The sequence below is a fragment of the Microcaecilia unicolor genome, chromosome 2, assembly GCF_901765095.1.
Source record: "Microcaecilia unicolor chromosome 2, aMicUni1.1, whole genome shotgun sequence".
In the NCBI taxonomy this organism is placed as follows: domain Eukaryota; kingdom Metazoa; phylum Chordata; class Amphibia; order Gymnophiona; family Siphonopidae; genus Microcaecilia; species Microcaecilia unicolor.
Genome location: NC_044032.1, coordinates 22,524,746 through 22,552,370, shown reverse-complemented (window position 1 = coordinate 22,552,370; position 27,625 = coordinate 22,524,746).

The following is a 27,625-nucleotide window of genomic DNA, read 5'->3' as shown; positions in this document are numbered from 1 at the left end:
CTGCCTCCGAGGATCAGACAACGCCCTGAGCCTCGGAGGAAGCAGAGCCCCTCTTCCCTTCCCACAGCCCCGCCCCCCAGCAACCTATCCTCCAATCAGCTGCCTGTGTTGCTTCTGTGCTGTCAGCTTCTGTTGATCTGACCAATCCCAGCTGCCCACGTGCTCACCAGCCGAACACGACCCCCCACCCCCCCCATAACCACATGCTCTTCACCCCACTGCCCTCAGAGCCTTCTCGAACGGGCCCAGCCCCAGTGTTGCCAGGTGGGCGGTTTTCCCGCCCAATTGGGCGGTTTTCCGCGCCCCGCCACAGCAAATTTTTGCCCGCGGCGGGTCGTGGTTTTTTGGGCTTCTTTTCTTCTTTTCCGCGGTTTTTCGGGCGTTTTTTTTTCGGCCGCGGGGGGCGGGGTTAGTGACATTTTGGGCGGGGTTAGTGACGTTCTGGGCGGGGCCGGTGACGGGGGAGGCGGGGCCGATGACGGGGGAGGCGGGGCCGATGACGGCGGGGCGGGGTTGATGACGGCGGGGGTGGGGGTGATGACGCGGGGTGGGGGTGTCAGGGGCGGGGTTTGAGTTTGGGCAGGTTTTGGGCTGGTTTTGGGCTGGATTGGGTGGGAAAAAAATTTTCCACCTGGCAACCCTGCCCAGCCCTCGTTTAACTGGTCCCGTCGAGACAAGCTCTCGGGCCTTTCATTTCAGTTGCTCGGAACATGTGACCCTTTGTGGTGCTGAACTCTTTAGGTAATAGATATGAATTTATGATTATTGTAATGGTATGCAGTAGTTATAATAATCAGTAGCTTCATTTTCTACACTTGCTGTGTTACAATGTAAATGAACCAATGTTTTCAGATTTTGAGGGATGCAGGGGCAGGGGGCCAAGAAATGTGCAGACTGCTGCCTAATCTCTCTTCTCCCCCCCCCCCCCCCCCCCCCCCCGCTCCTGCCGCACCCACCTCCCTAAAGTAATTATTGCAAACTCTGACCATGTGAAAGCCAATAATCAAACTTTCCAGTTTGGAAGTAACTTTCTTAGTAAAACTCTTACGAATCGTAGACGGATGAAAGACACAATATAAATGCAAATTCTTCTCGGGTCCGCTAGCGTTCATTCAATCTTACTCCTTTCTGACGAACAATAGAACATAGGGTATACATATAATTCATTTCATGTGATCAAATAAAAACGGACCTTGCCAATTACGGTAATCTGTGCCTGCGATGAAAACGGGCAGGTTTCATAACCAGAACGTCGCTGCGTACAGCTACACCGAGAATAATCACAAAGTCTTCCTTACAACAGGGGACTCGCTGCGCGAATGCCACATCTGGATCTTGTGTATTAATAACACAAAGGCCGACCGCTTATCCCCGGCGGAACACAGGCAGGCTGCTTCTAGGACAAAAGTCAGTGTGAAAATGAGACTGCTGGGCCCCATCCCTGGGATTGCTTTCCGACTTCCAGTTCATACCTGCTGAGTTTCCTAATTAGAAACCTTTTTATATATCTGCCCTCTCCGTGACTCCACGGTGAAAAGGAACTTTCAGCTTCTAGGCATCAGTATACAGCATCTACACCCACTGCAGACAGCTGGGGATAAGCTCACTGCTAAAAGGGGGGCTGGGAGAGCTTGGGGAAGGGGCTTGAGACACAACAAAATGTGCTGCTCCCCCACTCATGGCCACTGCTCACAGTGCAAAGGTCAAAAGTGGGCTGGTATGAGTGGAACTGGGGTGGACCTGTGCTGTTTCACCCTTTTCTCTTCCCCCATTGATGTGCATATGCATGGAGCAACCATCCTGAGTTGGTACATTGTGTTTCCCCTGGCCCATATTCAAATCCCACCTTTAAAAAAACATGGGGTCCATCAACGTTTGACTCACGTTTATACGGCAGCCTGGATTCTTTTGACGAAACACTGGAAACAAAGTTCAACTCTGTCATTGGCTAGTGTTTTTTTAAAAAGTTGATTATTGTTGCTTAGAGGGGCATTTTCGAACGGGGACGCCCATCTCTAAGGGCGGCCATCTCCGAGGACGGCGCCGCGAAGGGGCGGGGCCAACCGTATTTTCGAAAAAGATGGCCGGTTTTTGAAAAACATGGCTGGCCATCTTTTTTTCGATAATACGGTTGGGGCCGCCCAAATGTAAGATGGCCGGGTTTGAGATGGCCGGCCTCAGTTTTTGCCCATAATGGAAACCGAGGAAGGCGTTCTCAAACCCGACCAAATCCAAGGCATTTGGTCATGGGAGGGGCCAGCATTTGTAGTGCACTGGTCCCCCTGACATGCCAGGACACCAACCAGGCACCCTAGGGGGCACTTCTAAAAATTAAAAAAAAAAAAAATTAAAATAGCTCCCAGGTGCCTAGCTCCCTTACCTTGGGTGGTAAGCCCCCCAAATCCCACCCAAAACCCACTCCCCATAACTCTACACCATTACCATAGCCCTTATGGGTGAAGGGGGGCACCTACATGTGGGTACAGTAGGACGTCAGACTCAGAAATAGAACGAAGGAAGAAGAGGACCTCGGCTGGCGGGGGTTGGGGTCGCCCGCCAGCAAAGGTAGGTGATGGCAGGGGAGGGTTGGTGGCAGAAGGGGGGGTCGAGAGGGTCGTCGGTGGGGGGGGTCAAAGTTGGTGGTGGTGGCGGCGGCGGGGCGGGGGGGTCGGCAATGACGGGGGGGTCGGCCGCGCCAGGGGGGGCTAAAATGTGCCCCCTCACCTTGAGCTTTGGACCCCCCTCCTGCCGAAGTCTGGCTACACCCCTGCTTCCAACACCCTAACATCTGCTCGGACCTGTCGTTATTTTTTACAGCGGTAAAGCACCTTTGTTTCGGGCGGTCTTTTCTGATCATTGGGCAGGAATACAAAATGACCTCATTTACATGAGCTTGACTACATTTGCATGCTATCTGCGCTAAGGCCTGGCGCGCTCGTTTACTGCGCTAGATCCTGCGGGTGCTAATGGCCTCTAGTGCTTGCATTTACTTTTGATCATCGGGTCCTGACTGACTAAGAGAGCCGAGCAGTGCACAATTCAAACAACATAGAAAATAGAAAAGAATTACAAACTTCAAAGGACAGCAATACATCTACACAAAGGGACAGAGTCAACGGTAACAAGCTTTCAGCAATATTGCGCTCAAGTATCTTTCCAAACACCCAACACCTGAGCGAGAAAAAGCAATCATTCAGTTACCAAAAGCTTGAAAGAAGAGTCAGGTTTTAGTGGCTATTGTACACTTCAGTGAGGGGACACTGGGAATCCGAAGCGGCAGGTTGTTCTGGGTCGCAGGAGTTAAAAACTAAAAGCCACTATGTCTAGGTTTGAGATGCCAACTGTTAATTTATTTATTTGTTTGTTTGTTTATTTATTTACAGCATTTCTACCCCAAATACAAAAAAACCCCGAAAATATCACTTTAAAAAAAAACGGCCAAACTCAGGGGTCCTTTTACTAAGGTGCGCTGAAAAATGGCCTGCGCTGGTGTAGGTGCATTTTGGACGTATGCAGATCCATTTTTCAGCGCACCTGTAAAAAATGCCTTTCTTTTTTTCTATTTTGGCCGAAAATGGACGTGCGACAAAATGAAAATTGGCGTCTGTCCATTTTGGGTCTGAGACCTTACCACCACCCATTGACTTAGCAGAGCCGGTAGTGGGAGGTGGGGCTGGAGGTTGGGAGGCGGGGATAGTGCTGGGCAGACTTATACGGTCTGTGCCAGAGCCGGTGGTGGGAGGCGGGGATAGTGCTGGGCAGACTTATACGGTATGTGCCCTGAAGAGCATAGGTACAAATCAAAGTAGGGTATACACAAAATTAGCACATATGAGTTATCTTGTTGGGCAGACTGGATGGACCATGCAGGTCTTTTTCTGCCGTCATCTACTATGTTACTATGTTACTATGTTACTATGTAAGGTGTCGCGCGTTAACTGGGCGGTAATGGTCTACGCACATAGAATGCCTTTTACTACACCCGGTTAGTGCTGTGCGCCGGAGAGTAAAAATTATTGTTCGGCGTGCGTAGTGGATGCCCATAAAAAATGAAATTATCGCCTGGGCCGCGCGGTATCCGGGCGGTAATTCCAACTTGACGCGCATTGGGCGCTCGTAGGTGCCTACACGGCTTAGTAAAAGGGCCTCTCAATCCAAAAAAAGAGAGAGAGCGAAATGCCAACTCACTATAATCAAACAAAGCAACGGAATAGTAGGGGAAAAAGAGAGCTCAGATGACTGTGGTATCAATCGAATGTCTCCATATCAAGGTATCATAACATTCGAACCACAGTTCACAGCCTCCATCATTGGTCCAAAAAACCCCTAGCCAAAACTGTTTATTTAATTTTATATTTTAAAACAAAAATTTGGATTGAGTTTCAGCATTTCTACCTCACGTTTTCCAACTGGTATTGTTTCAGTGGAAGTGGACCTCACTGTGTCCCGCCCTCGTCTGATGTAATGTCCTGTTTCCACGAGGGCGGGGCACAGTGAGGGAGGGCCCGAAGGGAGGCGATCCTGCCGCTTTCACACAGAGGTGAGACGCTGCCAATTTTAATGCAGGGGGCCCGGTGGCGGGCAGATGGAGGCTGTCGATGGAGCCGAGGGCAGGCAGGTGAGACTGGAGACTGCAGCGCCGTGGGCCCCGGTGGCTACCTTGCCCCGAACCCGGCTCAGTCTCTCGGCGGCCCTTGGCCTAGCAAAAGAGAATCTATTCCAGTGGTTCCCAAACCTGGTCCTGGAGTCACCCCCAGCCAGTCAGGTTTTCGGGATATCATAAGAACATAAGAGTAGCCGTGGGGTCAGACCAAGGGTCCATCTATCCCAGTATCCTGTTTTCCAACAGTGGCCAAGCCAGGTTACAAGTACCTGGCAGAAACCCAAATCATGGCAACGCTCCATACTACAAATCCCAGGAGTGATATTTGCAAGCACTGCCTCCACTGCATGCAAATCTCTCTCGTGAATAATTATTGTGGATATCCCAAAAACCTGAGTGGCCGGAGTGGCTCCAGGATCAGGTTTGGGAACCACTGATCTATTCCAGTTCCAGCCCAAAGACCTGGTTGCAGTTCAGACTTCAGGACTAGCACAGGGATAGTTCCTATGGCAGCAGGCCAGCACCTCGGTCACTGGACACCCCTGCCATAAGGCGATAATTACACAGGAGATTTGCAGACCAGGCCACATCTTTCTTTGGTTGCACGATTCTATTGGCAGACAGCACCAAAAGGTTTTGAAATCTCTTTTGTGTAGGCAGAAAGAATATCTATAAATAAAGTTTAATAAAAAGAAAAGAACTGAGAATAAGACCTTTTTACTGAACTAAGTTAATACAGTTTAAGGGCAATTCTGTAATCCAGATGCCCCCAGTTATGCGACCCTTGCACTCAAATGTATGGAATACTAGCAGGGTGCCTAAATGTTGTTCTGTTATAGCGCAAGTAATTTACGTAGCATGGAAATGCAAGGGGGTGTAAAGATGGGTGGGGGGGGGTGGGAGGGGCTCCCACTTACAATGCATAAGTACCGATACTGTTGGTGTCACAATTCTCAGGGAAGGTGAGCTGGAGCTGAGGCAGACAAGTCCCCCCAGCTGGCACAAGGCAGGAGTCAGGGCAAGAACCAAGGCAGGAATGGGGACAAGACTAGACAGGAAAGGGCTAGGCAGGGCAAGGCAGAACTATGCAAGACTAGAACTAGATACGACTGGAAAAGGCAAGGCAAGGCTAGGCTAGACAAGACACAACTGGATATGGCAAGACAGGAGCTTGGCAGGAACTCGGAAAGGCAGGGTCCAAGGCTCCAAGGCAGGCAGGGTCCAAGGCAAGGCTAGAACAGGAACACGAAGATAAGACAGAACACCTTGAAGGCATGACCCCTAACAGGAGCCATTGCGAAGGTATCTGAAGAACGGCCTTGGCCTCTCTTAAATGCGCCCAGGCCCTTGATGTCACTCCTGATGCACCTCCTGAACTTCCCACCATGGACCCTAGAAAAGATGGCACACCGCACATGCCTAGGGGAACGCCCCCAATGGTACCGCACTGGTGAAGACGCCACAGGATCAGGCCTCGCTCACGCAGGCACAACACTAGGTCGGGGTGTGGGCAGGAGTCACAGAAGGGCTGTGACAGTAGGTTGCCGCATTTACACACCTGAAGCTATGCCACGTCTATGGCTGGTGTGACTGTAGGTGTGTAAATGTTACTCTAGTATTCGATAACAGAATCTGGATGCCCAGATACCATTGTACAATAGGCTCTCAGTGCACAGCATCGACAGTGCACAGCATCGAGCCACCTGGATGTACCCAGTTGTTGAATTGTGCCCCCTTTTGACCAACGTTCAGGACATAAAATCCTCTATCTCAGATCAGGACAGTATGAGCAAATGATGATAATGCTAGAATGTATAAATGAATCATAAAAGCATTCCTATGACTGTCTTAAGGGAAGAGTTAAGAGTGAAGGGAGGGAGGGAGGACAAGGGAGATATGGATGGGTGACCAGAAGATGATAGGTGATGGGAAAGCTAGATCTTTGCTAAGTCCTTTCTGGTTAGTTTCAAAGGATCTGATCATTTTAACTTCAGAAATCTTACCACTCCGGGGTTGTTTTAAAGTTCCCTTTTAGAACCCGATTATAAGGTCTTTGATACAGTGCTCTGCTCCTAGGAAGTGTACTCCCTATGAGGAAAGGCTGAAGTGTCTAGGGCTCGACAGCTTGGAGAAAAGACGGCTGAGGGGAGATATGATAGAGGTCTATAAAATAATGTGTGGAGTGGAACGGGTAGACGTGAATCGTTTGTTTACTCTTTCTAAAAATGCTAGGACTAGGGGGCATGCGATGAAGCTACAAAGTAGTAAATTTAATACAAATCGGAGAAAATGTTTCTTCACTCAACTTGTAATTAAACTGGAATTCGTTGCCAGAGAATATGGCAAAGGCGGTTAGCTTAGCAGGGTTTAAAAAAGGTCTGGACAGCTTTCTAAAGGAAAAGTACATAGACCATTATTAAATTGACTTGGGGAAAATCCATTGCTTATTTCTGGGGGATAAGCAGCATTAAATGTATTGAACTTTTTCGGGATCTTGCCAGGTATTTGTGACCTGGATTGGCCACTGTTGGAAACAGGATGCTGGGCTGCTTGATGAACCTTTGGTCTGCCCCAGTGTGGCAATACTTACGTACTTATGAGTATCAACCAAATACTGAGCCCTAGGTCTCTCCATCCTTAGATGGTAAACACAGATCAAAAAAAGATTAGAACATGCCAGTGATGTTCTCTTCATCTGCAAAGTGATGTGTTAACAATACGAGTCCTGGATTTGGTAATGTCGACAACATATTCAAAACAAGGTTCGGAGATACAAAAGCATCAGTTTAATGCCTTTCAGATTGTTAGTTTTGTGCATTTTTGAAATAACTTTTTAGATCAGTAGCTGAATGAGAATACAAAAAGCTGAAAAGGAAGATAGAGGCTCCTTGAGGTGTCCATTTAGCACTGCTGATCTCCTGACGTTTTTCCAGGCCCTGGGAGCCAGCTGGCCAAATGTTCTCTGATAACAATCCGAGCTGCTGTTATTATCTCTATAGCCAGCCAGGTCGTAAAGACTCCAGCCTGAGACTTTTGAACAAGGGAGAAGGACCCATTAGAAGCCTCAAAAAGTGACAAAAGGAAGGCAAAAAGGCTGATTGCTCTTCTCAGAGCCTAGGCTCTGCTTTTCAGCCCTGTGGAGTAAAGGGACGAGACATCAGCAATAATAGTTTGAAACCTGCATCAACTTTGCTTTTATTAGGTCCTTGGAAAGGTGAAGAGAGGAAGGACGCTAACTTTTAAAAGATTCTTTTGTTAATACTAAAAAAAACTTTGGTGTCAGTTTTCAAAATGAGATGCTGCATCTGGGTTGCAGCAGGCTGCTCACTGGGTCCATCTTGCATATTTATATTTTTTTATTGCATTTGTATCCCACATTCCCCCACCTATTTGCAGGCTCAATGTGGCTTACATAGATTTGTTGACATTATCGTATCAAGATATCAGATACAATTAGTAATGTGTAACGATCAAGGAAGGGAAGAGGGAAGGGAGTGATTAGGATAGTTGTATAAGGTGAGCTTTCATAATTGAGTTGGTGAGGTGACTTAGTGAGATTATAGGTGTTCATTGTAGGCCTTGTTGAAGAAGAATGTTTTCAGAGATTTTCGAAAGATAACTGTTTGTTGATTGCTTTCAGGTCTGCGGGTAATGCATTCCATAACCGCGTGCTCATGTACGAGAAGGTAGTGGCATGCATCAGTTTGTACTTCAGTCCTTTGCAGCTGGGGTAGTGCAGGTTGAGAGATTTGCGGGATGATCTTGTGGTGTTTCTGGGGGGTAGGTCCACGAGGTTTAGCATGTAGATTGGGGCATCTGCATGAATGATTTTGTGTACAATCGTGCAGATCTTGAACGCAATGCATTCCTTAATTGGGAGCTAGTGAAGTTTCTCTCTTAGTGGTTTTGCACTTCATATTTAGTTTTTCCAAATATGAGTCTGGCGGCTGTATTCTGGGCAGTTTGGAGTTTTTTGATTGTCTGTTCTTTGCATCCAGCGTACAGTGGCATTGCAGTAGTCGAGATGACTATTTATGGTATTTAATGGTACTTACCCCGATAGTCCTGCTGAAAATCCAGGCAGACCAGGACAGCACTATCCAGTGAGTGCTGAGGCGGTCTGGGAGCAGAGTCAGAATGGAGCTGGGAGTTTTCCGGACACAGCAGTATCCGGAGAGCTACATAGTTGTGAAAAAAGTCTGTGCTAAGTTAACCGGATGGCTAACTAGGTGTCATCTCTGATTATTAGCAACATCCAGGTAACTGCCATAGGCTACCCCAGACTCAGATACTCAATGCTGGCGCCCGAATAGGAGCCACCACTGGATAATCCTGTCTAATTCAGCCAGCAGGGGTCAGCATTTAAAACAATGTCCACCACTGGCTAAATATTGCTCCCTCTGTATTTCCCTAGAAGATGTATTTTGCAACTCTAAATATGAACCCAATCATTTCCATACTTGATCAAATCAAAGGTCCATCAAGTCCACTATCCTGTTTCCAATAGTGGCCAATCCAGGTCAAAAGTGTATGACAGGATCCCAAGAAGTAGTGACAAACAATGGATTTCTCCAAGTCCACCTTAATAATAGTTTATGGACTTTTTCTCCAAGAACTGCGCAAACTTTTTTTTTTAAACCCTTGTACCACATCCTCCAGCAACGAATCCTAAAGCTTACCGTAATTACGCATTGAGTGAAAAATATTTCCTCTGATTTGTTTTAAATCTAACTATGATTAGATCCTAATCTGAAACTCGATAAGAGGGAAAGATAACTCCGCTAAATAATAAGGGTATATCTTGATTTTTTTTTTTCAATAAAAAGATTCAGCAATGTGTGAATCCATCATTCATGGGCAGATGATCTGAAGACCCGCACAGTTCCAAACAACGCTCTAAAAATAGCACCGCAACAGCGCGGGTCTATACCGCCCCTATGATCAGAGCTAATAGCATGCAAATTTAAGCACTTCATCAGCTCTGTTCATAGGAGGATTGTGCAACAATTAGGAGTTAAAGACTTTGGCTTGGTCAGTGCACAACCAAAATCTTCTGCAAGCATTGAATATCCAGGCTGTGCAACAGCCACTGTCTCTCCCCCCCCCCCCCCCCCCCCCAATTTCTTCTGCCTGGTTTTGCTGGTGGGGGTGCCCAACCCCTGCCAGCTGAAACCTTGTCCAGCGCCGGTCTCTGACCCTGCTGTCTCTTCCATCTCACGTCCTGCACGCTCCTTTTAGTGAAATTCAGTTTCACTAAAAGGAGGATGCAGGACGTAAAGGGGAAGAGAGAGCAGGGCTGGAGACCGGCGCTGGACAAGGTTGGCAGGGGTTGGGCACCCCCGCCAGCAAAACCAGGGGCCCAGAAGATATAAATTAGGCTACTCCTCTACTCCATGCTAATTGTCACTGGCTGAATGTTGGACCTAAAGAGACTAGGGTGGTGGACTTTGGTCCTGGGGAACTGAAGAACTGAGTTCGATTCCCACTTCAGGCACAGGCAGCTCCTTGTGACTCTGGGCAAGCCACTTAACCCTCCATTGCCCCATGTAAGCCGCATTGAGCCGCATTGTACAAATGTAACAAAAATAAAATAGATACTATTGGAGATTCTACATGGAATGTTGCTACTATTGGAGATTCTACATGGAATGTTGCTATTCCACTAGCAACATTCCATGTAGAAGGCTGCGCAGGCTTCTGTTTCTGTGAGTCTGACGTCATACGTGCACAGAAGCAGAAGCCTGCGCGGCCACATTGGTGATCTGCAAGGGCCGACTTCTACATGGAATGTTGCTAGTGGAATAGCAACATTCCATGTAGAATCTCAAATAGTAGCAACAGTGGAAGAGTGGCCTAGTGGTTAGGGTGGTGGACTTTGGTCCTGGGGAACTGAGGAACTGAGTTTGATTTCCACTTCAGGCACAGGCAGCTCCTTGTGACTCTGGGCAAGTCACTTAACCCTCCATTGCCCCATGTAATAAGCAGCATTGAGCCTGCCATGAGTGGGAAAGCGCGGGGTACAAATGTAACAAAAAAAAAAAAAATAAAAAAAATAAGGTGCATAACTTTCAAAGTTAGAAGCATAAATCACGTGACCACCGGTCCCAAAGGTAATTGAGCAAGTTGAGGGAGGGGGCAGGCTCTACATTTCTGTTGATGTGACCTGAAGGCATTTGTGACCCGTTTTCCACAGCCCTATTCCTTTCATCAGATCTGGCAACTGGAGCAGAACACAGTACAATAGCTTACTTATGTATTCAAGCAACTTGAGCCTGCGCTGAGTTTGAACCAAGCAGATGAAAGAAATATACCTCTCGCAAGCTTATTAGATTAGCCTCTTGAAAAGGTATAGCCTGCAACCTGTCTGTGGCCTCTATTTCCGTATGTTCAGATGCAGGGTATTAGGTGTACGTTACACAGGGCTTTCATTTTAACCTAGGCCCCGTGGAATGTGACATCTCCTTTAGAAGCGCAGCAAGGTCTACAAGTTTGGCCTTTGGGTGTGCAAACAGCAAGTCGAACGTACAACCCTTGTCGCTTCTAAATCACCCACTGGGGTTCTTAGGTTTGAAGAGGCCCAGTTTAGTAAAGCAGCTTGACTGCTGCGAGGCAACTGAGGGAGCTGTCACTCAACTCCCGCCCGTAACCTCCGCTCACAGGACAAAGCCCTTCTCTCAGTACCCTTCTCCACCACTGCCAACTCCAGGCTCCGCTCATTCTGCCTTGCTTCACCCTATGCCTGGAACAATCTTCCTTTACCCATACGCCATGCCCCCTCCCTACCCATCTTCAAATCTCTGCTTAAAACTCACCTCTTCTATGCTGCCTTCGGCGCCTAACCGCTCTAGATAGACAGAATGCCCCTATCTATCCACTCTATCAGATTAACTGTTCACTCGTCCTCTAGATTGTTCACTTGTCTTTAGATTGTTCTCTTGTCTTTTAGATTGTAAGCTCTTTGAGCAGGGACCGTCCTTCTATGTCTAAATTGTACAGCGCTGCGTAACCCTAGTAGCGCTTTAGAAATGCTAGTTAGTAGTAGTAGTAGTAACTCCAGAGGGGAAGGATCCGGATCTCTACCTGCTGGACAGACATTGAGAAGTGATTGTCACGGGCAGGCGAATTTCTAGCTAACAAGCAGATGGTATTATTTCACTGTACGTGCCCTGGAACTGCCGAATCGAGCATTCCTCTTCCGCATCACATTATTTCTGCGCACCGCAAAAAAGGCTTTCCTTAAATGACTGTCAGTGATAGAGCACAGCTGGAATCATCCAGGTGTTGTGATGAGGTCAAAGTTCAGTGTGGTTCCTCCGAAGTTCAATGAATAATAGGAACAAGACTGTTGCTCTTACTGATGTAGGGTTAAGGTATCAATAAGTCTTATTTCTCTTGAAGAAGCAATAAGGGAAAGGAAGAATTTTGCATTCAGTTCATAACTTTTTCAGTTGTATATGAAGGTAAGTTTTCCGTAGGTATTTGCCAGTCTTCAGAGGGCAGGAGTTGCCTAATGGCTAGTGCAATGAGCAGCCTGATGGTTAGTGCAATGAGCTGAGAACCTGGGGAACTGGGTTCAATTCCCCAACAGTCCCCTGTGACCCTGGGCAAGTCACTTAACCCTCCGTTGCTCCAGGTACAAAAGACATCTTAGATTGTGAGCCCACCAGGGACAGAAAAAGTACCTGAATATAATATGTGAAAAAACCACCTTGCTTGTACTGCAGAAAGGCAACACTTATGTGGACATTGGCTATATTCAATGCCAGTGCCTGCAAAGCTAAGCTGCTAGATGAGGCTAAATGGCTGAGGGAAAATGAATGTACGAGTGGGAGCAGACTTCCTTATGTAAGGATGTTTGATAACAGGAGATGACATGATCCTGTCTGGCCCATTATGTGAGCTGATGCTTGTTGCCCTATCAATTTCATTGTTTTGAGTGTACCAAGATGGTGTCAGCTGCATTGGGGAGAATTAAAATGTGCTTGGGTGGAGTGGGTGGAGGCTAGGAAATAGGGCTGGTAAGATCCCAAAACAGTACAATACATTTTATGCTGCTTATCCTAAAAATAAGCAGTGGATTTTCCCTAAGTCCATCTCAATAATGGCTTATGGACTTTTCTTTTAGGAATCTAGCCAAATCTTTTTTAAACCCTGCTAAGCTAACGAATTCCAGAGTTTAATTACACTTTGAGTGAAGAAATATTTTCTCCAAGTTGTTTTAAATTTATTACTTTGTGGCCTCATTGCATGCCCCTTAGTCCTAATATTTTTGGAAAGAGTAAACAAGCGGTTCATGTCTACCCATTCCACTGCACTCATTATTTTATAGACCTCTATCGTATCTCCCCTCAGCTGTCTTTTCTTCAAGCTGAAAAGTCCTAGCCGCTTTAGCTTTTCTTCATAGGGAAGTTGTCCTATCCTCTTTATCATTTCCGTTGCCATTCTCTGTACCCTTGAGGTACATCACCACGTATTCATGGATCTGTGTCTTCATGATGGTTGACACATGAATCCCATAGAGCCACCCTCAAAACTACAATGCACTTATATCAAACTGAATCTGAAAAGAAAACTAGTTTGAACTGTAGTTCTCCAAAAAAGAAGCCTTTTTTTTTTTTGTGGAGAACAGATTACTGTTTTTCCAGATGTAGCCAGACTGATTCAGTATTGTAGGAAGCAGTTCCTACAGCTGAGGTCAAACTCTCTGGCTGTTGGTGCTACATTTAGTGTTTCTTTACAAGTGCCTGGTTACTTTTGGGAATAGTAAGTATGCAACATAATATAATCATAATATTTAGGGCTGCACGTTAATCGCCATTAACACCACAAATAACGTGTTACTTATTAATTACTATAAAAAATAATAATCTTGATTAATAATTAACCACTCTCCCTCCTCCACACGCACACATGCACGGTCAGTCTGACATCGCTCCCTCCTCTCCCTTCCCCTTCCCTACTGGTTTACCTTTTTATTTGCAGTAAGTCTTTGTCCTGCAGTGGCAGCCATATTGAAATGCTGCCTTACCCTGTACCGGGCCTTTCCTTCTGATCCATCCCGCCCCCTTCTGAAGCAACTTCCTGTTTCAGAAGAGGGCAGGATGGGTCAGAGCAGAGGGAAAAGCCCAGTGAAGGCTGAGGCAGCGTTTCAATATGGCTGCTGTTGTAGGGCGAAGATTTACTGCAAATGAAAAGGTAAACCGGGAAGTGAAGGGAGGGGAGCGGAGAGAGAGAGAGAGCTGCCAACAGTCTGGGAGGGGAGGGAGAGATGTTGGATCAACCGTGTGGGCAGGCAGGCAAGGAAGGGAAGGAGTGCTTTGAGAGAGAATGCGGGATAGAGGGGGAATTGAGAGAAAATCGCAGGAGGGGAGGGGATGGGAAGCAGATTTCAGAGAGAGAGAATGGGTGAAGGCACAGGGGGCACATATGAGAGAGAGATTGAGAGAGAAAATGGGTGATGGCGGGGTGCATATCTGTTCAATGGCTGGTGGGTAGTGATGATTTAAAAGCAACAAGTGTGAAGCCCTGCCAGCAGAAGAAGACCACTGTCTGAGTCACCCCTTCCTCCTTATACCACCTTAGGAGCGAGGAAGTCAGCGTATGCTGTCACGTACGCTTGCACTCTCCAAGCATGCTCAGCTCGTGCATGAACTGAGCATGCTCAGCGAGTGCTGGCATACTTTACAGAATACGGTTACATTTCCAGGTGGTTTACAGAATACGCTGAGGGCCTGTCCACGCGGCTAAATTTGGTGTAAATGCAGACATCCGAATTAGGCGTGGACTGAATGTATTCTCTAACAATGTGCATAGATTTTAGAAATGCCCACGAACTGCCCATTCCATATCCATGGCTATGCCCCCTTTTCAACTATGCGACATAGAATTTGCACATTACAGAAGACATATAAATTCTAATTAACGCCAATTAGTGTCAATAATTGCTAGTTAAGTGGAAATTATTAACACTGATTGGTCTGTTAAACAATTAAGTTGTGGGCACAAATCCAGAATACGACTGGATTTGCGGGCGCAACTTAATTTGCGCTCTATAGAATCTGGGGGATATTGCACAAATACGCTCATACATGCGATTATTCAAAATATCGACACAATAAAAGTTAACGGGTGATCATCTAGCCAATCATGCGATAAGGATTGATAGTCTACAGGCAGTCACTGTTAAAGGCAGACAGCTGGGATTTATCCTTGGCGGTGTGGGCAGGATGAGGGGTAGACTGAATGGATGCTTTCTCTGAGCCTCCTGTCCATACTCCTGACAACGTTCAGCATTTGAGTAAAGTCCTGATGACTGTTTTAGAAGCCTGAGTCCTCCACACTGCCCAGCTGCAAGTCATAAAGTGACAACTGGAAACTAAATGATGGTGTTGGCCATGCCAACATTTGACAGTTCTTGAAAGAGAGACGTGGCGTGTGGGATAGGAAGAGGTCCATAAACTGAACCCTTCAGAGATTACTCAATCTCTTGCGCTTGGCAAGTAGGGATGTGTATCGGCTCTGAAAGAAAATGAAAAATGCATGAAATAATCTTGCTTTGTTTCAAAATAAAATGCTGAAATAAAAAAGTAATTGTGCTGTGTTTTGAAAAATAGATCATGCTAACGAGTATTCCAGTTTTGAATTATTGGCTTTTTCCCTCAGGTTTTGGACTTATTTTGGATCATTTTATATATTCATGTTAATAAAAGTTTTTAAAGCATGCATTAGAATGAAACAAAAACCATGGGGCTGTGCACAGCCCGAGTGGCAAGTGAGAATTCCATTGCCGCAGTTATGTAAAATATTTTTGCAAAGGGATTTGTTAGCATTCTTTTTCCTCTACAGCAGTTCAGTCCTGTTCCTTTGGGCTCACAACATAATTAGGACCCGTCTTTATTAAACATTAGCTACTTCTCAGCAATAAATACATTTCCTATCGACTCTCGTTTATCGTGAATCTTTGTCTTGATTAAACTGTAAGCTCAGTGGAGCAGGGACTGTCTCTTGTGCATGTTTGTGCAGTGTCTAGTGGTGCTTTAGAAATGCTAATTAACAGGACAGGATTAAAGTGTAGGCAAACGAGTTAGGTGCCTAAAGCTTAAATGTTTAGGGAGAGTAATCTCATTTATATTAAGGATTCCAAAAGTCAGCTTTTTCCCTGGTAAGATGCCTACTGCCAGAGAGAGTGGGGCAGGGGCGTAGCCAGACAACAGATTTTGGCTGGGCCTAGGCAAGAAGTGGGTGGGCATCAAGTGTTCTCCCCTTCACCCACCACCCAAAAAATTCTCAGCTGGTGGGAAAACGCTTCTTTCTACCTTAGTAGTCTGCAGCAGGCATGCGCTGAAAACTGAGCATGCGCAGGTGCCAGTATCGTGGAGAATAGCGTTTTCAATACCATCAGGAGGAACTCTTCAGCTGGCGGAGCTTGGGATCCCCACCAGCTACCGCTAAACATGTGCTACTGTTGGGTGGGCCTGAGCCTTAATTGGGCCCACCCAGGCCCACCTGTGGCTACGCCACTGGAGTGGGGGGGTGGGGGGGGGATGGAGGAAGAGGGTGACCAGATCTACTACTGCTCACAGAAGTTTGTCAGTTCTCTTCACATCCTGTGCATTGTCTTACCTGTTGTTTTCATCTCTGCTGGTTTTTCTCCGACAAAACCACCCTGGAATTTGTAAGATATTTAAAATGTATATTATGATGGGGGACTTAAGAGCTCACCAATGGGTTAGTTCTGCCCTGTTTTGTTACTTCAAACTCAGAGGGTCTCTTACTAAGGCGCGCTCACGTTTTTGGCACGTGCTAAAATTGTAGGCGTGCTAAACATTGGAGACGCCAATGCATTCCCCTGGGCGTCTCTAACGTTTAGCTCGCCCACAATTTTAGTGCTCGCTAAAAACGTGAGCGCACCTTACTAAAAGATGCCCTGGAGTTTGTTGGCATGCGTTTAAAAACGTACAGGCAACAACAGCTGTTGTTATCTGGATAAATGGCTTAGCCTAGGGTTACCATATGTCTGGATTTACCCGGACATGTCCTCTTTTTGAGGACATGTCCAGGCAACTGGGCGGGTTTTGCCAACCTGCTCGTTTGTCTGGATTTCTGGACAAACGGGCAGGCCAGTGCCCATCAGCCTGCCCGTTTGTCCAGAAATCCAGACAAACGGACAGATTGCTAGCCTCCCCTCCCCTTACTTACTACTGCCCTGGTGGTCCAGTGACCTCTTCCGCCTTCAGGGCAGGAAAGAGCCCCCTCTTTCCCGCCTGGAGCGCTGCCCTGCATGCTTCCTTCCTGTTGCTGGTCTCGGCGCTGATTCAAAATGGCCGCCGATTGTGCTTACAATCAAAGCAGTTTACATATTATGTGCAGGTATTTATTTTATACCTGGGACAATGGAGGGTTAAATGAGCTGCAGTGGGAAATAAATAAATCAATAAAATACCTTTAATTGTGTGATGAATTGTGATGAAAATTTTTAATCAAAACGCAGCCCTTTCGAGGTTAGGTAGAATTTTGCATTATATGCGATTGGTTTTATGAGTTGCCTCTGGTAGATAATAGAGTCCATTCTGTCTAACAAAGTCACAAAACGTATATTGTGAGCCCATTAGGGACAGAGAAATTACCTGCTTATAATGTGCACAGCATTACGTATGTCTAATAGCACTATAGAAATAAGTAATAGTAGTAGGTACCTGTGGGATTCCCTAGGGCTTCTTTCCAATATCTTAATTAGCAGCCATGTTCGGGAACTGAAGGAAATATATGCTCCATCCTCGGACCGATACTCTTTAATGTCTTCCATGTTCCCCTGGCCCTACTCCTTCAATCGCTTGGTTTTATGTTTTTCATTTACATTGACATTATTCAGCTCCTCTTCTCCCTTGATCCACATTCATCCTCCGCTGTTATAACTTTAGCCACTAAATTAGGCCGAATAGCAGATTGGTTTCTGGAGAATAAACTGCAACTGAATTTTGCAAGGTCAGAAGCTATGATGTTTTTATGCCGAGCATCCAGTCTCACACTACCTGTGTTTGCTGTGTAAGGAGTTCCATTCAGAAACTCTGTTAACATAGTAACATAGTAAATGACGGCAGATAAAGGACCTGAACGGTCCATCCAGTCTGCCCAACAAGATAAACTCATCTTACATGATATGTAATACTTTATATGTATATCCGAGTTTGATTTGTCCCTGCCTTTCTCAGGGCACAGACCGTAGAAGTCCGGCCTGCACCGGTTTTATTCTCCAAATACCAGCGTCGCCACCCAATGTCCGCTAAGCTCCTGAGGATCCATTCCTTCTAAACAGGATTCCTTTGTGTTTATCCCACGCATGTTTGAATTCCATTACCGTTTTCATCTCCACCACCTCCCGTGGGAGGGCATGCCACGTATCCACCACCCACCACCCTTGTCAGGCTAGCAGCCTCCCACGGGCTGTCCTCAAAACTGTCATCCTTCTTGTAATCAGGGGTGTCCTTGACCATGCTCCCAAAGTCCGGTTCTTAAGGCACAATACATGAAGTAGGTTGAGGAGGTTCCTTCAGAAGATCTCTAGCCAAATAGTCAGCCAAGGCCTGTGTCTTGGATGCGAAGAGTGAGCTACTTTTACCCAGAAAAAGCCTCCCTCCCAGTAGGAAATCTACAGTACCCTTGTTCTCCTGACAAGCATTTGTACCCCACATTATTCCACCTTTTTGCAGGCTCAATGTGGCTTACAGAGTAAGGTTATGATAAAGTCAATACATGATTGAAATATAGTTGATCATAAGCTGAGGTAAAAGAGGTAATAGATGGGCGGACGTTGGGTAGGTTGTGTGAGAAGTGTTTTAGGTGTCTTTGGGTGATTTGGGGGATGAATTGTATCACTGAGGGTGACTTTTGTAGGCTCTGTTAAAGAGGTGTGTTTTCAGAGCTTTGCGGAAGCTGGTTAGATTGTTCATGGTTTTCAGGGTTTTGGGTAACGCATTCCAAAACTGTGTGCTTTTCAATGAAAGAGACTTGCTTTCTATGCATTTATAGCAATAGACAAAACAGTGAAGATGACTACTAAAAACAAAAATAAAAAATATATATAAAAATATATGTAAAAAAAAGACTACACTTCAAATATGAAAACTAAAAATATTTATTAACCATAAAAATAACGCAGAGTAAAGGAGACCAGGACTCGACACAGCTGTGTTTTGGCCGGTAAGGCCTGCGTCAGGAGTCTTCTCACCATATAAAGTGACACCCCCCAGCCACATAGGTCTCCACACACCCCCTCCCACACGGGCCTCCCTTTCCCTGAAGCCCCCTCCTCTCACACCAGCACACCTCTGCCTTCCCTAAATCCAGCATCGCTCGCTACCTTCCTTCCTGCAGGTACAGGATCACTGCCGCCTTCTTCTCTTTTCCCCAATGCCGCTGCAGTGGTTGCAGCTTACATTTATCTAGGGCTCCTTAATAATCATCATAGATTACACCTTGTCCAAAAAAACACTGCCATGAATGACTCTTTCGTCGAAGGAAATTTGTCTATCGTCATCCCTCTCTTCCTAACCAAACACTGGCTTCCTGTAGCCTATGGCATCACCTACATGGTTCTAATACTAAGTCATCAGATTCAGTCCTCAGGTCTCCCTTTATTCTTATCTAGACTTCTCATATCTTATATTTCCCAAAGGACGCTTCGCTCCTCTCAGCATCTGTTTGGGATATAGGGCTGTATATCAAATAAAAGTGAACTTGAACTTAATTTGCAGCAGATACTAAAATCTGTAACAGAAGAGACAAACAAGGTGGTGTGGAAAAACAGAAGGGGACTGGAACAAAAATACTAGAAGAATGATCAAGGATTTGGAAATGTTCCATGCTGCAAGTGTGAAATCAATCATTTAGGGTACAAAAAAATCAATTAGCCACATAAGGATAACGATTGAAAGCTGACAAGAGATCGAGTAGAAATCATCTCAGATGACCTCATGATAGCCAGTCTTGGTAATACAACTACTAGGAAATTGAATGTTCAGGGCATGTTATCGGGGGATACTCAGTGGTACTTGGTACTGGCACCTTTCTGCATTGGGAAGCTTGCCAGGTGCCCTTGGCCTGGATTGGCCGCTGTCGTGGACAGGATTTTTATTTATTTATTTATTTTTGTTACATTTGTACCCCGTGCTTTCCCACTCATGGCAGGCTCAATGCGGCTTACATGGGGCAATGGAGGGTTAAGTGACTTGGCCAGAGTCACAAGGAGCTGCCTGTGCCTGAGGTGGGAATCAAACTCAGTTCCGCAGGACCAAAGTCCACCACCCTAACCACTAGGCCACTCCTCCACTGTTGCTACTATTTGAGATTCCACTAGCAACATTCCATGTAGAAGTCGGACCTTGCAGATCACCAATGTGGCCGCGCAGGCTTCTGCTTCTGTGAGTCTGACGTCCTGCACATACGTGCAGGACGTCAGACTCACAGAAACAGAAGCCTGCGCAGCCTTCTACATGGAATGTTGCTAGTGGAATAGCAACATTCCATGTAGAATCTCCAATAGTAGCAACAGAATCTCCAATAGTAGCAACATTCCATGTAGAATCTCCAATAGTATCTATTTTATTTTTGTTACATTTGTACCCTGCGCTTTCCCACTCATGGCAGGCTCAATGCGGCTTACATGGGGCAATGGAGGGTTAAGTGACTTGCCCAGAGTCACAAGGAGCTGCCTGTGCCTGAAGTGGGAATCAAACTCAGTTCCTCAGTTCCCCAGCACCAAAGTCCACCACCCTAACCACTAGGATGCTGGGCTCGATGGACCCTTGGTCTTTTCCCAGTGTGGCATTACTTATGTACTTATGCCTGCTAAAATGATCCCTGGTCCCATGTGTTAATGAAAGAGGTCAAGCTCTGCACACCCCACATGGGAGTAGTATCATTACCCAGTCCCCACAGTCCCATAGGAGGGTATGGAGGCACATGCAGGGCTGCTGAGAGACAGAAACGAGGGCAGGGCCGCCGCAGCTGCCACCCCCCCCCCCCCCCCCGGGACACAGCTTCTGCTCCCCTACTCAGGTCGTAACTACCGCTGCCACCCCTTGCTCACTCAGGCCACCACGACCCCTGCCCCCTACCTTCCTGTGTCAGTGCATCTGCTCCTCCCTGGCTTGGCACTGGGTTCTGTCTTTCTCCTGTTCCTAAATCTAAAATGTACCCCATAAATAGTGTCACATCATGCACCACAGCATTGCCTTATCTAATATAATCAAACATATAAACGGCGAGTGACCGTACTCACTCGCAAATGCGCAGTAGAGACCTTCTCTGCCCCGCCCCCACGTCAATACGTGATGACGAGGGGGCGGAACACAGAGGGTCTGTACTGCGCATTAATGCTGAGGGAGGGACACCGCCGTCTAACGCTCCCCCCACCCGAGTCGCCGCCGCCACCCACCTTCTACCCGGTCGGGCCCTCGCTCCGCTATTGAAACAGCGAGGGTCCGGGAACGCAGCACTGAGCTCTGCTGAGCTGCCGACATCGCCCTTCCTTCTTCTTCTCTGCCTCTGTCCCGCCCTCGACGACATTACGTCACACGAGGGCGGGACAGGCAGAGAAGAAGAACGAAGGCCGACGTCGGCAGCTCAGCAGAGCTCAGTGCTGCGTTCCCGGACCCTCGCTGTTTCAATAGCGGAGGGCCCGGCCGGGTGGCAGGTGGGTGGTGACGGCTCGGTGGGGGGGCGCGAACTTGGAGGGGGAGGAGCAGTGGCGAACTCGGCGGTGGGGGCGGGCCTTTCAACCCCCCCTTCCTATAATAGCCCGTTTTTACGGGCTCAAAGTCTAGTACATCAATAAACCAAGTGGGTCCTAAGCTCTGACTATTCTATTCTTACACTTATATTATTATTATTTGTTACATTTGTATCCCACAATTTCCCACCTATTTGCAGGCTCAATGTGGCTTACATATTACCGTTAACGGCGATAGCCGATTCCGGTATGAACAAATACATGGTGCGAATAACACAAAGTGATATTGTGGTGGGATGAAGTACATGTATGGTAGGTTGGATCGGGGGGGTCTTAGAGAGGGAGAAGGGAGGAAGAGTCAGGGGATGTTCATTAAGGTCTTTGGTTTCATTATGACGTAGGTGTCCAGGTATTTTATGTTGAGACGGTGGGGTATGCTGTTCTGAACAGATCTGTCTTTAGTGCTTTCCGGAAGTCTAGATGGTCGAGCATAGTTTTTGCTGCTTTTGGCAGTGCGTTCCATAGTTGTGTGCTTAGGAAAAGCTGGTTGCGTAGATGGATTTGTATTTGAGTCCTTTGTTGCTTGGGTAGTGGAGGTTTAGGTATGATCGTGTAGATTTTGTGGTGTTTCTGGCTGGCAGGTCGATGAGGTCTGTCATGTATCCCGGTGCCTCGCCGTAAATTATTTTGTGAACAGTCATGCAGATTTTGAAAGTGATGCGTTCGTTGATTGGTATACCACTCTCTCCAACAATATATATGATATGTGAGGGAGTGATAAATATGAGTTCTGCTTAATGTAACTTACCATGAGTTTTTGAAGTCTACCAGTAGAGGAGTGTGGCAGCCGTGTTAGTCCACTCGTAAGGTTATCAATAGAAATCAAACAAAATAAAACATGGAAAAGAAAATAAGATGATACCTTTTTTATTGGACATAACTTAATACCTTTCTTGATTAGCTTTCGAAGGTTGCCCTTCTTCGTCAGATCATCAAGAAATCAAGAACTCTTCCTCAGATTCAGGTGAATCAGAACTTTGAGACTGAGGTTGGAGGCATCAGGTACTTGGTATTTAATATGGTGTTACATAGTTTAAGGGTTTATTGCCAAGATCTCAAATGGTAGTCTTTGATAAAGCCAACTTGCTCATTGGATCTCTTGACTAACGCACATAAGTTGACAAATAATGCCAAAGTTGATCTTCCTTCAGTGGAAGTGGGCTTGATTGATGGGGTTTTGGGAACTCAGTCTGCGGGTCATCTTTCCGTCCTTTAACCTTGCGGGTTGAGGAAAAACTTCATCAGGTTTTTAAAGGAAAGAGCTGCCATGTCATTAAAGTTTATTTATACAATAATAATAATCTTTAGAGACAGCAAAGAAAGAGAATTATAAGCAATCAAACAGTGAGTCTGTGAATCAGCTATAGAAGCAGGTTAATAAAGGCTAGAGAAAATATTTACTTTTGATTCACCAAGTAGAATTACAATGATTTTCCTGAATCTTTCTGATTTTCAGTAAACACATTTTCCACTACTGACTGTAAACATGATTAAAATATATGTTAAAAAATGCAACGACTGAATGCCTGATGTTCAAGATGCTTTGAAAAATAACATAAATATGAGATATGATGTTATAAATGCTGTACATGAAGCCAGAAATATCATTTCCTCCTCTTGAGAGTAGATGCCCTTCATATACCCTTTTCTCGGTGTCGATCATCTTCATTTTCTTCATTTCACATTTGAAGTTACAGCTAACATTTCTTATTGGTACAGGGTAAAGTTTGCTAGTTTCCATCTATTGAGCAGGATCCCCAAAGAATACAGCTTTCTGTTAACTTAGCGCTGAAGTGGAATTTTAACCAGAGAAGCAGTGGAATATTGCAATATTTTGACCAGAAAAAAGAAGGTGCCATCTCTTTGAAAGATGATTGCTCACAAATGTAAATATGTGGAGGAGTGGCCTAGTGGTTAGGGTGGTGGACTCTGGTCTGGGGGGGAACTGAGTTCGATTCCCACTTCAGGCACGGGCAGCTCTTTGTGACTCTGGGCAAGTCACTTAATCCTCCATTGCCCCAGGTACAAATAAGTACCTGTATATACTATGTAAACCCCACAGAAAGGCAGCATATCAAGTCCCAGTTCCCTTTCCCTATTTGAGATTCTACATGGAATGTTGCTACTATTGAGATTCTGATGCTACTATTTGAGATTCTACATGGAATGTTACTATTCCACTAGCAACATTCCATGTAGAAGCCTGCCCTTGCAGATCAGCAATGCGTCCGCGCAGGCTTCTGTTTCTGTGAGTCTGACCTCCTGGGGGAATAGCAACATTCCATGTAGAATCTCAAATAATAGCAACAGTGGAGGAGTGGCCTAATGGTTAGGGTGGTGGACTTTGGATCTGAGGAACTGAGTTCAATTCCCACTTCAGGCACAGGCAGCTCCTTGTGACTCTGGGCAAGTCACTTAACCCTCCATTGCCCCATGTAAGCTGCGTTGAGCCTGCCATGAGTGGGAAAGCGCAGGGTACAAATGTAACAAAAAAACCCCCACTTATTTTATATTTGAGAAAAAAAGAGCATTTGAGACATCGAATTACACTGTGCAGATGTGCCATAGGATCCTCGAGAATCTCGTAGGCACTCTTTAAAATATTAAATCAGTTGCACAGAACAACAGGATATGCTCTAAGATTAAGGAGTAATAGATTCCACCACCTTCAAAGGAAGGAATTTTCTAAATCAAAAGAATGCTAAAATTATGGAACATTTTTTTTCAGCACAAGTAGCACTAAATCAATCCAAATTGGATATGTTTTAAAAAGAAAGCATCTGTGGTATGATGTTTTAGTGGCACACTAGGGAAAAGCCGTAATCCAGTCCAGTTATTTGCAGCCAGTCTTCAGCTTTGGAATTGGGGCGGAATTTTTTTCACTCCTGCAGAATTGGCTACAGATGCACAATGTTGCTTTTGCCTTCCCCTGGACGACCACACAAGGAGAGCTGGTGGAGGCAACCAGAAGATCGGATTTGATGGGCCCTGTGTCAGTTTTCACCCAACCAACTACATAAGTGTAATTAATGTCATTTAATTTAATATGGACCATTATTTTCCACTTTACCTCAATTAAGCAAGCCTGCCCCAAGTTCCATAGAACAATATCTGTAACTTCAGTAAGAAATACAATTTTTCTTAAACAAACAATTTTAAGTACCTGATTTCATAACGGGGCACCTATGTAAAAGGTCCGAAAAGGTGCCCATTTTGGACTGAAATCTGTATACGGCAATGAAAAATCAGCACAATAAAAAAATTAGCACTAAGTATAGTAACATAGTAGATGACGGCAGAGAAAGACCTGTACGGTCCATCCAGTCTGCCCAACAAGATAAACTCATATGTGCTACTTTATGTGTATTCCTGACCTTGATTTGTATCTGCCATTTTCAGCGCACAGACCGTAGAAGTCTGCCCAGCACAAGCCCCGCCTCCCAACCCCTAGCCACGCCTCCCACCACCAGCTCTGCCACCCAATCTCGGCTAAGGATCCATTCCTTCTGAACAGGATTCCTTCATGTTTATCCCAAACATTTTTGTGCTACTCTATAAACAGCACAGAGAGTAGGGTGCCATTTATACAGTGGTGTACCGAAGGCGGGGTGGTGGGGGGCGGTCTGCCCTGGTGCACGCTGCAAGGGAGTGCAGTCATCAGCCACATGGCTGTCATCTCTGTCGGTTCCCTGCTCCCTCTGATGTTACTTCCTGTTCCAGGGCAGGGAACCGGCGGAGCCCTCAGCCGCGCGAATGCTCCCAGCATTCCCGGAGGTAAGATGGGGGGGGGGTGGAGGTGATGCGATGGGGAGGTGGGAGTGATGTGCCAGAGGGGTGATGCACTGGGGGATAGGGGTGATTTGCCAGAGGGGTGATGCACCAGGGGGGTGATGCACTGGGGGGGTGGGGGTCACAGTAGCGATCAGCCCCAGGTGCCAGCCAATCTAGGAACACTGCTGCATTTATTAAATTTATTTTATTTTTATTTATTTGTTACATTTGTATCCCACATTTTCCCACCTATTTGTAGGCTCAATGTGGCTTACATAGTACCAGAGAGGCGTTTGCAGGCTCCGGTGTGAACAAATACAGGGTGATGTTGTGGTAAGATCAAGTTCATGTGGCACAGCCACATTAGGGAATCGTACAACGGAAGAGTTGTGTTATGTCCATTACGTGCTTTAGTTTGGTTGTGTTGCAGAGATCAGGTTAGTTTTTAGTGATTTCCGGAAGTTTAGGTGGTCATACGTAGTTTTCAAGGCTTTTGGTTGTGTGCTTATGTAGGAAAAACTAGATGCGTAAGTTGATTTGTATTTAAGTCCTTTGCAGCTTGGGTAGTGCAGATTTAGATAAGTTCGTGTTGCCGCACTGGGACCCCCTCTGAGAAGGGGAATTGATTTTTTAAAGAAGATCAGGAAGGTGACAGTAAGAGAGGTGGAGATGGACTTTGCTGGGGGGAAGGGGAAGATGTTCCTGGACTGCAGGACCCCCTGGAGCTGTGGGACATTTGTACCCCCCAAACCCCCAAATGCTGGCCCTGTTACCTTCTGGGACTATCTTGCTCAAAATCCCTTACCAAAAGAGGCAACAGGAGCCATATTCATGAAGCATGCTTGGGGGCGTATCAAAAATTAAGGATAGGGTAGACTGGAGATTGCTGAAACAGCTGGGCAGAATCAGGGCAAGATGCACTAAACGTAACGAGCCCTTAAGGAGCAAGTAGTAAACCCTGGCATGCACTAAAAGCCATTTTCCGACGGCGGTAGCAGCTAATGAAAACGGAATGCAGATGAGCAAATTGTGCAGAAACCCTATTGTAATGAGATGCACTAACCTTTTCCGATTGCCTTAACGGTGGAAATCACCGGAAAATCTAACGAGAGGAAGTAACCTGTTCCAGGGCAGAGGGAGCTGCAACGAATGAGCAAAGTTAGCGAACTCGGAGCCGACAGGCGCGCGCCGCAGCACCCCCCAGCGGCGTGCACTCGGGGCAGACCACCCCCACCCCCTTAGTACGCCACTGCTTTAGTGCATCTTGCCCTCAGTTCTCATCTGACCACAGCAGCTAAAACATGGTCTGTCTGTGCAAAATGCAGAATGCAGAGAGGCGCAGTGCCCCCTTGGGTGCACGGAGCCGAAGATAACGTGGCGCCGTGCACCGAGGGGGCATGCGCGTTCTGGCCCAGCGGGGTGCCCAGGCCAGGTACAAGGTGGCCGCGTGCCCAATGTGAAAGGGGCACCCCGCTGAGAGAGAGGGAGGAGAGAAAACGGGGGATAAAAGCCCCGGGGAGGAGCCCGGACGCCCTCTTTCGCGGTCTGTCTGTGCAAAATGCAGAATGTCTGCCACACAATAGGTTTGTCTGAAACAGCAAGAAAATGTATTCTTGGACTTCAGATGGGTTTTGTTGCTTGTATCAGAGGGTTTCACACACCACTTCACACAGGTTTTTAATAACCCCCGGTGTTCTATATTTTCCTGGCAGCGCTAGCATTTTCATTTGCCACCTTTTGGTAATGTCTTCAGCTCTTGAGAGCCTCCTCGATTGCCTGCAAAACTCATGAAACTCTCCATCTCTGCAGACCAGCCCTCAGAAGCTGCTACACATTCTTGGAAGAGCTACTGTGCTTGCTTTAACAATGCATTCCTCATCCATCAAATCAAAGGATCCTTAGGACAGAGAACACTGCTGGTTGTGCTGCTTAGCATTTCCTGCAAGCTTTGTTCTTGGCCTGTTTGGAAGAGAGAACAGCCCCGGCAGCTCAGCAGACATGGCCCTGTCTGAAGCCTGCGGCAGCTGTAATCACTTTTGTAAAGAAGTGATGAATTAAACTGATTGCGAGGGCTAGTTTTCTCTGCTTGTTTTCAGCTTGACAATCAGTTTACACTCTCTGCTTAATTCGGTGTTTCTTCTATAACAAATACATAGTAACATAGTAGATGTCGGCAGAAAAAGACCTGCACGGTCCATCCAGTCTGCCCAACAAGATAACTCATATTTGCTGCTTTTTGTGTATTCCCTACTTTGATTTGTACCTGTGCTTTTCAGGGCACAGACCGTATAAGTCTGCCCAGCACTATCCCCGCCTCCCAACCACCAGCCCCTCCTCCCAACCACCAGCTCTGGCACAGACCACATAAGTCTGTCCAGCATTATCCTCACCTCCCAACCACCAGCCCTGCCTCCCAACCACTGGCTCTGGCACAGACCGTACAAGTCTGTCCAGCACTATCC